The sequence below is a fragment of the Ptychodera flava genome, chromosome 11, assembly GCF_041260155.1.
Source record: "Ptychodera flava strain L36383 chromosome 11, AS_Pfla_20210202, whole genome shotgun sequence".
NCBI classification, from domain to species: Eukaryota; Metazoa; Hemichordata; class Enteropneusta; family Ptychoderidae; genus Ptychodera; species Ptychodera flava.
Window position 1 is genome coordinate 29805926 of NC_091938.1, and position 12179 is coordinate 29818104.

Here is a 12179-nt window from a genome sequence, read left to right on the forward strand (position 1 = left end):
TAATTATATAATAACATTCGACAACACAAACTTGAAGCCGCAAAGCAGCAAAATATTTTAAAAATTTGGTCGGAATATCTGTCTCCAAGGATTCTATTTTTTATGCCCCGCAGTTTCAAAAACATTGCGTTGGGATTTTAAGAACAAAAGTAGCTTGTCAATGTAAGCTTTATTGGCATTGGGTCATTATAAAATTACGTAGAACCTGTCGGCATGTTGGAATGCAAAGTTGAAGTCGTCATAAACTTCACACTCATGCATGGCTTGGTGAGGATTGTCCTGGTCATAGCCGAGAGAGCATGCAGCACTACCAGTTTTGACGTCACTGCCGCCTAAAAATCATAATAAATGATAAGAACAAGTCAATATCATCAGTAGTTTTCTTCACTTCAGATAAAAATGGCTGCATAATTAGTGTCTGCAATCAGCAATATGTAGTTTTTAGTAATTAGGTGTTTAGGTCGCTTGTTTATAATATTTGATCGTGTCTTTGGTCAACCTTTATTATCATCGCTGCTTCAAACTTTTCCGATTAGAATAATTCGAAAACACGGTACAGATAATCTGCAATCAGAACATAATTAAAACTGTATTTAAATGGAAATGGATTGAGTAGGTTAAATTAATTAAACTGGAATAAGTTTGATTGAACTGTACTGAAAGGCAAGAAAGAATTTAACATATCGAAGGCAAGTTTGAACTACTTATATCATAAGCTAGGGACAATACAGCGTTATATATTGTTATTTCAAAAGATATAAATTATATTCTCTGCAATGAAATTGTAGAGCATTTGGAGTGCAGAGTACAACAAAAACATTTACTCTATTATACCTCTTTGAATTCTCCAATCGAAGGATGCAGATACAACACCGACTTTAAAACCCCGAATGTAGTTTGGCTTAGGGTAGGAGGCCGCATTTGGACCAACGTAATTGGTGTGCCACTTAACTAGGATTCGATCTGGTACAAGATTGGTATACACGGTCTGGGGCGCTGTCACGTGATCATCACAGTCTGCTTCAACTCTGATGTCTCCAACTGTACGTATTAGCTTGGCAATGCAATAGTTCATGTTTGGGGTCGTAGTCACTGTAAATGTAAATATATGGAAATATGAGACGTTATACATACATACACACATACACACATACACACGTACATACATACATACGTACGCACGGACGGACGGACGGACGGACGGACAGACGGACAGACAGACAGACAGATAGACAGACAGACAGACAGACAGACAGACAGACAGACATACATAGTATTACAATAATATTTTTTCTATTTTAGACAAATTTTGGGTCTATTTCTCAGGAGATCTAATATCATGTCCTAGACTCCTAACTTTGTGTAGGCCATTGAAATGTAAACGACTACGAGGCTGTAATCCGTTCAGGTATGGTTGATGTATTCGTATTTTTTCGTGTAAAACAAAATACTGCGGCTTCCTTACTTCTCATACAGTTGTTTCCAGTAAATCCAGGAGCACAGCTGCAAGATGACGGTGAGCTGGGACAATTGCCAGGGTAACAATATTTACTATCAGGTAGCCATGAGCATATCTCTGTTTAGTAAAGAAAGAGTCAGGAAGGGTACACAATAAACCTGGTGAAAAATACTTTATTACAAATTCCATTGACTGTTGAATATTATATCGAACATTACACAAATGAAAATGAAACATCAAATAACGGATAAAAAGATTTACACTTACGTTGACAGACTCTGTTGTGATATCCGCCTGAGTCTATCAGCTGATATGCTTTCATAACACCATTGCCGTACTTGCAGAGTTGACATTCGTGGTTTGTAGCTGACGAGCAGTGAAGTTGTTGACAGTTTTCAATGGCTGTACATGCTTTGGGGAACAAAGAAAATCAAATCAAAAATGAACAAACGATACGAATCAAACTGAACTGATTTTGCTGCTATCCCGTCGGTGACAAGTGTATGAATACAGACGAAAGCACAACCTGGTAACAGTGAGACGAAAACTTTCATAAAGTTAACGTGTTTCGCACAGCATTAAGGATGTGAAAAAAATGTAGACTATGTTTTTGGAAGGAAATGAAATAAAGTTATTGAGAAAGTTATTGAGTCCTCTACAATTAACAAGGATAACTGCACGTTTTTGCAAGTATTGAACCAATGTGAGAAACATAGTCCAAATATTACTCCCAATTATTCACCCTTCATTATCTGGCAAGCTATATTTCGTCTGACGGATGCCAATTGTTCAGTTGCTATCCCCGCGCCAAGGCTGCGAATTCGATAAAACGGTGGTTGCTTACATCAAATTCAATAACTCAGGCAGACTAGTACATGGCCGAAGTTAACGGTTTTTGCGTGCACTTATCCGGCAGTGCCAAATACATAAAGATAGTCCAATGCACAACGTCATTTGTGGGTCCTTTGAATGTTATCGTCAAATAATCATAACTTAATTTTTAGGGGCAGTAAATGTTTCGTACAGCATTTGCTGTGGAAAGTGTGGACTGTATTTGCTTAAAAAGGAAATGGTGCAATTTTTCACCTACAAATACTGGATTGGTGTTACTTAAACTCTATCTAGGCAAATGAAGGCCAAACGTCGTAAGGAGGGTTTTCATTGGGTAAAATCCATGAGTTCTGTGTATAAAAGTTGATATCTCACCAACAATAACACGTAAAAGTATCGAGATTATCAAAGTTTGTACATATTTAGACGCACTTTGGTTTATTTAAATTTGCCTGTAGCAGAGATTGGTGGGGCGCACGGTCAAAGACTTAGAGACTCTCTAGCTAGGTTAGAATTATCCACGCCTTGCTACTGCCGCCGCTACAAGTTCTGCATGACCATTGGGAAAAGGGAAGTCACAAAGTCGTGTCCCCCCTTTTTGAAGGCGGTACGTAGACACCAGGAAATAATTGACGCCTCTTTGTAGCAGAACGATTATAAGAGGGCGTTGAAAAAGTCACCCTAATGAATACCCAACTTTTCACCTCCAGTGGTGTATTTTTCATTTATCTATCTTTTTTGTTCCAATTATTAAATATAAAAACGACAGAAAGTGTACATGTTGGTAAACGCGCAATACCTAAAAGTGGGTATAAATTGTTGCCTGCAGCAGGGATTAGTGTTATTCAGACTCCCCAGCTAGGCTATGATTTTCCATTCCGCGCTACTATCTCTGTGCTTAGATTTCCCTGGTCCGGGTATTCGGGTCAAAGGTTGATCTGTTAACAAAATCAGTGTTTGTATGTCCATTCAGGCGGTGTGCAGATATAAAAATAGATCCAGACAACACCGACACCTAGAAATACACAATGCTATTCTCCTACCCTCTACTAAAAGTCATGACAGCTTCATTTTGATATCCAACTGAAAAAAACACAACGATCGATATTATTACACAGGGAGAAATCTTTCTCATCCCTATTCAACAGTCGCGGAAGTGACAGCTGGCCAAACGTCGTAAGGAGGGCTTTCATTGGGTAAAAGTTGTTATCTCACCAACAATAACACGTAAAAGTATCGAGATTATCAAAGTTTGTACATATTTAGACGCACTTTGGATTATTTAAATTTCCTTGTAGCAGAGATTGGTGGGGAGCACGGTCAACGACTTAGAGACTCTCTAGCCAGGTTAGAATTATCCACGCCTAGCTACTGCCGCCGCGCTACAATTTCTGCATGACGATTTGGAAAAGAGAAGTAGCAAAGTCGTGTCCGCCCTTTTTTGTAGGCGGTACGTAGACACCAGGAAATATACTTCAAAGAATTGCGATATTTTAGTTCCTGGTGAGTAGGATTCCAATTTGTTGTAAGACAGACTGCCGATGAATTACATCAAACTGTCAAAAGCAATTTTAGTAAACAATGGGAAATTAGTTTCGCACCAATCGTGCAAAACTTAAAAGATAAAAAATAAATACAGATGTATCTCTTTCTTGGCTTCCTTATATTTCTTATGCCTTTACACGTACGAATTCCTATGTACCCCATGCGTATGGCTCATGCCAATCTAGGTTGAAGTCCTGCTTAAAGACCTGTGGTGGCCCAAGATTGTCTCATCAGAAAATTTACCTACCAGATTACAATTTTAATGGAAAACAAAAGGCTATTACACCTCCATAATCCTCTTACAGACCAGAACAAATGTGGTCTCAGGGATCGCGAACAGCGCCTTTACTCCCTCAAACTGCAGTGAAAAACAGCGATTTGCTGGATTAGAAACAAAGGTGAGAGTGCCTACGTCAATACACTAAATCTTCTGCAGCGAAATTTTGTCACGGATACCCTAATATCGAAACAAAAGGTAACTACACTTGATGATGGTAATGGTGTTCACGCCTCGTCGCGGTTGACACGTCTAACGGATGCAGGGCATGCGTCATGCCATAGACACTCGGGAAAAATTTCGTGAGGGTCTATGGCTATACAAAGTGCACATAAAGTATATGAAGCAGGCCGACGAAGTCAAGACACAGAACACCCTTTCGGTTTTGTTTGTTTTCTGGTTTTTTTACAAAACTGAATAATACTCATTGGCAGGGAAAAAGAATATCTCAAACTTCTACCACGAAATTCATAAAACATCAATAACTACAAAGTATCAATCTGTGAGTTTTCTATCGATAGTGTACATCGCTTGGTGTTATGTGCATGGAAAACCACTTGGTGTATGTGAACTTGCACCATGAAGAAGCCTATTCGGATAAGTAAAACTGTAATTCTGATCGATGTTTCTACATCAGGCATTCTATATTTTAGACTTTGGATATTTGACGCCTCTTTGTAGCCGGACAATTATAAGAGGGGGTAGGAAAAATTCAACCTAAAGTACACTCAACTTTTCTGCCTTCAGTGACTGTAGCTGTCACTTCCGCGACTGTTGAATAGGGATGATGAAGATTTCTCCCTGTGTAATTATATCTATTGTTGTGTTGTGTTTTCAGGTGGATGTCAATATGAAGCTGTCGTGACTTGTAGCAGAGAGTGGCACAATAGCATGGTGTATGTCTAGGTGTCGGTGTTGTCTAGGTGTATTTTTATATCTGTACAAACACTGATTTGTTGACAAATAAACCTTTGACACGAACACCGGACCAGGGAAATCTAGGCACAGAGATTGTAGCGCGGTGAGGAAATCATAGCCTAGCTAAGGAGTCTGAATAACAGCCACACTAAAACCTGCTACAGGCAACATTTTACACCCACTTTTGGGTATTGCGCGTTTACGAAAATGTACACTTTTGTCATTTTTATATTTAATAATGGAACAAAAAAGATTAGATAAAATGAAAAATACACCAATTTAAATATCGATCCTCGAATCCGTGAACACTTGCAAAACATAACAGCTGCCCCATCCACTGTCAGCTTTGTCGACGCGATTGTCAGAGTTATGGCAGATTATGAATAATTTTTACTAATGTACGGAAAGTGATATCTCTCGCTGGACAGCTCCTCTCAAAATCTGCTGAGATGCCCGCAACGTTTATTGAGCAAACTGGGCAGTCCCATCACTGTAAAAAGACGCAGTTCGGAATATTTAAATTTGCCTGTAGCAGAGATTGGTGGGAGCACGGTCAACGACTTAGAGACTCTCTAGCTAGGTTAGAATTATCCACGCCTCGCTACTGCCGCAGCGCCACAATTTCTGCATGACGATTGGGAAAGAGAAGTAGCAAAGTCGTGTCCGCCCTTTTTTGTAGGCGGTACGTAGACACCAGGAAATATACTTCAAAGAATTGCGATATTTTAGTTCCTGGTGAGTAGGATTCCAATTTGTTGTAAGACAGACTGCCGATGAATTACATCAAACTGTCAAAAGCAATTTTAGTAAACAATGGGAAAATAGTTTCACACCAATCGTGCAAAACTTAAAGGATAAAAAATAAATACAGATGTATGAATAAATAAATATGTATCTCTTTCTAGGCTTCCTTATATTTCTTTTGCCTTTACACGTACTAGTCTACTTCCTATGTACCCCACACGTATGACTCATGCCAATCCAGGCCGGCACAAACGTTGCAGGTTGAAGTCCTGCTTAAAGGCCTGTGTAGGCTCCAGATTTTCTCATCAGAAAATTTGCAATTTCAATGCAAAACAAAAGGCTATCACACCTCCATAATCCTCTTACAGACCTGAACAAAGGTGATCTGAGGGAACGCGAGCAGTGCCTTTGCTCCCCTAGACTGCATCGAAAAACAGCGATTTGCTGGATTAGAACCAAAGGTGCGAGTGCCCACGTCAATACACTAAATCTCCTGCGGAGACATGTTGTCACGTATACCCTAATATCGAAACGAAATGTGATTACACTTGATGATGGCAATGCTATTGAAACCTCGTTATGGTTGACATGTCTAACGGATGCAGGGAAAGCGTCACACCATAGACCCTCGAGGAAGTGCACATATAGTTTTTCACAAAAATGAATAATACTCAGGCAAAGAGAATGTCAAAAACTTCTACCATGATCATCAATAACAACAAAGTATCAATCTGTGAGTTTTCCATCGATAGTGCACATCGCCTTGTTCATGTGCATGGAAAACCACTTGGTGTATGTGAACTTGCACCATGACGAAGCCTATTTGGATGAGTCCGACTTTAATTCTAATCGATGTTTCTACATCAGGCATTCTATTTTTAAGACTTTTGATATTTGAAGCCTCTTTGTAGCGGAACAATTATAAGAGGGCATTTTTTGAAAATTTAAACAGGGCATGGTGTGTTTCATACATACTTGTCCTGTTGCCATTGTAAAGTCATACTGAGAGTCCTGTGCACAACTAAAACACATTTGGTTGTTTACAGAAATACAAGGTGTTTATTGGAGAGCAAATGCCAGGTACCCTTGCCTATTGTCATGTTAAACACAGTCTACCGATAGAGTTTGTGCCAAGGTTTTGATTCAACAGCCTCGGAGAGATTTGATAGTTAAAAAGTGAACTTTACAAAATATGTACAAATAAGGCGTAAAACGCCCAAACTCGATCAAAATTAAGTATTGCGTCGCAGGGCAACGAGATTCAAAATATATCTTCTTTGGATAAAAAGATATTTATGGAGTAAAAACCTACAAAGTAATTATCATAAGTGAAAGGGAAGGTCTTAAAAAAGTTGATGAAATCATCAAAGTATGGAAATTATGGTATGAAAATCTTTACAAACTATGGAGTGCAGACCATAGTAACATGATGCCATGCCGTCGATCGATCGAAATGGACCGTATTAATTGAGGTGTAACTTTGTATTTAAATTTTCAGATAATCGTTCTACGTTCAACTTGATTAAGTTACTACAACTACACTGTTTTGTTCCCAGCTATGTAAGAGGGATAAAGACCACTTAATTAGACCATTTGATGTGATTCAAAAATAATTGAATCGATAGCATAAGTTGAAATCATGTCGATAAGGTTTATTCGTAGAAATACATGATACATGACCCAGAAATACAAGATTTAGGAGATGAAGACTGGGAAATAGTAATAACATAGGGCAATGTAATGTGGATTAAAGATACGTCAAATTAACGATTGAGTACGAATGGACGCCAAGTTAAATCGAGGAATACTGCAATTTATTTTCTCTTTGCGAGGACAGACCCTGAGCACTTTGTCAAAACTAAGCGTAATTTTCGAGAAATGCGCAAAAACGTTAAGGGTAATACATACGGATGGTCGTGTTATCCGGAAAAGCACAAGTCTCGACAATTGCCCGCGACACAGTCGAAATTAAAAAGAATCAACGTAAACAAATATCGGGTGAACATGAGAAAAAAGTGTAAATTAGTGTGCATCCATTTCCTTGAAAGATGTGACATACTAACCGGATCCAAAAATTTGAAAAAATGCATAGTTATGAAAAAAATGCAAAATTTGAATAACTGATTTTTATTAGAAATCGACAAATTCTATACCACACCCGCCGGTATCAGCTGAAGCAGTCTCTATAATTTCATAAACACAATGTGTCAGGCACAGAATCTTTATGAGTACCGCTGTCGTCCAAAGCCATGCATATGGGCATATCCATTTAGCTTCGACTCGCCGCTGTCATACCCTACAACATCGACGCTGGTAAAGTACGCTGTATAAAACAAAGACAAACCAATAGAGAACACAAAAAAACAGGAGCTGCTCTTTGTGCATGCAGATCGCTGTTTATTCACTCGAAACGCACCAGTGACCACATTGCGTAGTTTACGTTAAAAGCATGCCCCTGATAAACGCAGACGGTAACTAAAAAAACAAGTGTGCCCCGTACACAAATATAAAAGGTTAGCACACCCTTAAAGAGTCGTCAATAGCGAATCATGAAACGGAGAAGTAATTCGTGATTCATCAAAAGAGAAGTAGTTAATACAGGCACACAAAGGTGAACCTTGACAAAATTGTTGCTTCCTCATGTTTTATATAGGTAAACAAATTTTACGTTTGAACTTTTTCAACGTCCAAAGCAGTCTTTATTGTTCTGTCAGAGTTGTTCATAGGTGTGATTTTCCTAAAGGCAGGACTCAACACTTTCTAACCGGGAAGAGAGTTCAGAAATTGTCCATCTATCACGATTTCTATGTTACAATTAGAAAATTGTTTTGTTATGATTTCATAGTCTTGTTATTTTCATTTTTTTTGTTACAGCAATATCTCGCTGCATTTTGACGCACGCAAAATGAATTGGGGTCTTACGCAGCCGTCACTTCACTTAAGGGGTCGTGGATAATTTAAACGTGGGCACATTAAACGCAACTACTTGCGTTTGACATCAACGCCGCCTCCCCTTAAATAAAAGTTTGGAAGTGCGCAGAATCAACAAAGCCCCACTCTGTATAACAGCATACCTACAATCAGTAATTACGTCGCTATGGTATTGCAACAAATTGTAAAACAATCCGATAACAATCATGATCTTTGTAATCTGACAACTCGGAATACGATCATGCCGCAACTCTTTTCTTTCCAAAAAGTTTCTTTATTTCCCTCTTTGTCGTTGTGCAATGTAAACAGACAAATTACCGCAACGTTTCTTATGTTTAGAAATTAAAACGGGAAAAAAATTGATTTTCCTATATTTTATCTCTTTTACAATCACGCATACGCTACCACCACCCCCTAGCATACCGGCCTTGTACACGCCAAACAATATAGCACAATGTTTTAAGATTTAGAAACGTGTGGCGAGATGTTGCGATATCAAAACGTGCAGTGCGATTTTTTCGCACGGTAATCGAAATACAGGCGAACCCCCTCCCCTCTCTCCTAAACACAGAAATTGCTTTTACCGTGCGCCTGTTTATTTATCCATGGCCCCTAAACTAAGCAATTACGTTTGTAGCGCGTAAGCTTTCATGATTTACGACTCTTGTGGATACCACTCTCTTGTCATAAGCCTCACAGTACTCAAAACGGTAAATGTAATGAAGTATTTCTCTTTCAGTAAAATTACACATTGTAAGAAGCTTATTGCTTAAGGTAGATATAGAACGCACCTCGGGGACAGAAATTCGGGCCTTCAAGTTTATCAATGTTCTTCTGCCCTACCACTTGTGGGGTCTCATTTTGAAGCTCTTGGCGAAAGAAAAGTCTTAGTTTTTCGAAAACGAAAATTTTATTTTTCCCATAGAGTTAACACAGGGATGGCGGCCATTTTGAATTTCAAATATCGAGAAATCGCAAGTTGTTTGTCTCTCTAGTACCAAAGTTTGCACGGTGACCCCTGATTTTTATTCTTGCTTTGGTAAGAGAATGGTTGAAAGTTTCACAGAGGAAAGTTTGAGCAAAAGTTTAAGTCTTTCACTAATTCGAGGTGCATATTACCTTAATGATAATCATGACCCGTAATTTCCTTTGTAATTTACATAGCCATTTACTACCCAAATGTGACACCATCTTGTTTAGATTTCAGAACAATAGTTTCCGAACTGTAAAGTTTACTGCATGCATTCCTTTTATCCATTTGATATAAGTATGCATGTACTTATTACATGAAACATTTATCACAGGTCAAATAGAACCTAAGCTAGGACGTCATTTATGTCCAGTAGGCATGGATATTGTACTTCTAATATTACCTCCCAAACAAAAGGTGACTTCATCCGACTCATTCGAAAGATGAAAGGCGCATACCTTGGAATTCTGATTGTATTAACGAAGTGATTTTACCTTCTAGAATTCAACTTGACATTAGAGCAATGGAAATGCAGTTTGATTTTTGCTTTTATAATCCTAAGAATCAGTTGGCTAATATTTTATTTCTTGTCGAGAATACGGTGTGTTTACACATGATTTCAAGCGATGACATTGTGTGATTTGCATGATGATGAACGTGGGATAGAAACTATAACATGGTTTTATCATCATTTTATCGTCATAATATAACTGGGCAACGCCGGCGACAAAATTTCGCAGAAAAGTTTCTCAGCTTAGTCTGTGATGACTTTGCGTGGACCCAAAATGTTTTCCAACGCGTATGTGAAACATTATGGTTGTTGACTTGTGTGATTTGATTACTTTTATGAATTTTCATGACGTGATCTTGGGGCTGAGATTTTCTATTCGATTTTAAAGCGGATGAATATACAACATACATACATACATACATACATACATACATACATACATACATACATACATACATACATACATACATACATACATACATACATACATACATACATACATGCATGCATGCATGCATGCATGCATGCATACATACATACATACATACATACATACATACAGACAGACAGACAGACAGACAGACAGACAGACAGACAGACAGACAGACAGACAGACAGACAGACAGACAGACAGACATACAGACAGACAGACAGACAGACAGACAGACAGACAGACAGACAGACAGACAGACATACAGACAGACAGACAGACAGACGTATGTGTGTGTATACACATTATATACAATAAGTAAAGTAATAGTAATAAGAATGTATTTATTGTAATATTGCTCTGCATCCCTGCATCGAGCACTTTACCCCTCTGAGAAGATATATATATCCTGCAGGGTTGTACCATCGTAGTTTATCGATCGCTGAACGGAATTGCAGCTAAGCTAGGTAATTTATAGTCAATTAGTCACTACATTGATGGCAGATACGTAATCCATCTGTGATGAGTGTATTATCTCTATCTCTCAAGAAATAGTGGCATGTGTGTCATATAAAATGCGTAAGACAGAGACTTTTAACAGGAAAAAGAGAGGAAAGCATTAAAATCACTAACGTTTATCGCAACAAGTTCCCCACCATTCGTCATCACAGTTACAGGAAGAAGACAGAGGAGTGCCGTGACCATGGCAGCCGGGATTGTTACAAGACTGTGGACTATCAGTAAGTGTCGGACAAACTGAACCGCCACAGCGTGGGGACACGGTGATTGTTCTTGTTCTGGTCTGTGTACCGCTAGTACCACATGGAACAGAGCATGCAGACCAATCTGACCAGGCACTCACTTGGCAGTGCGTTGTTGGACAAGGCGGTTGACGTCTTCGTCTTCGAAATCGCAAAATTCCATAAACGCTGTCCCATAATATAAAGTACAAAAAAGCAGCGATAAGAAGGCGATGTGACAGCATATTCGTCTGATAGAGCCTCGACCATGAAGTCACTGTATAGCACTGTTCAACTGATGAGATTCGCCCAATGCATCCAGGTAAAAGTTCTCTTGCGGAACGGAATGTATTTACCTATAAATGTGCGTGAGCGCCATTGTCCACGAAAGGACATTGAATTAGACAATGCTACAAACGTCACACGTATCATTGATGATATATAGATGTGTTGACAAATGTGCGTAGTACATATAAAACGAAGTGAATAAGATCACAAATATAAACGTAGAAAATGTAAGAGATTTTATTTATTTTCGTTGTGTGTTCATTAAAGAAACCGAGGCACTATACGCACAAAGAGATTTCTGACCATGTAAAATCTGTCTTCGTCGCCGTTTACTTTAACAAGACAATGACTGCATCCTCGGAAACTAATTTATCAAAGATCTTATCGAAACGGGTATGTCAATTGAAGTAACTGACCACAAGTTTCCGAGACCGTCGAGTGGTAACCAATTGATCGTCAGAATAACAAAAGTGTCATTATGTCACAAAAACCAAGAATTCCCAAATTCTATCATGTTTGTATCTAAGGTCCTCGA

General features: G+C 38.7%; 1 protein-coding gene across 1 annotated transcript in view; it reads right to left on the reverse strand.

Annotated features, from left to right (window-relative positions):
• The window catches only part of LOC139144054 (uncharacterized), a 29719-nt gene extending 17977 nt beyond the window's left edge, over positions 1-11742 (reverse strand). The window contains exons 1-5 of the mRNA XM_070714700.1: positions 11250-11742; positions 1727-1870; positions 1466-1576; positions 835-1092; positions 1-332 (exon numbers count right to left, since the gene is read on the reverse strand). The exon at positions 1-332 is cut by the window's left edge and continues 352 nt beyond it. The gene's annotated coding sequence lies outside the window, so the exon portion shown is untranslated. The remainder of the gene's footprint in view (positions 333-834; positions 1093-1465; positions 1577-1726; positions 1871-11249) is intronic.
• Positions 11743-12179: the final 437 nt, after the last annotated feature.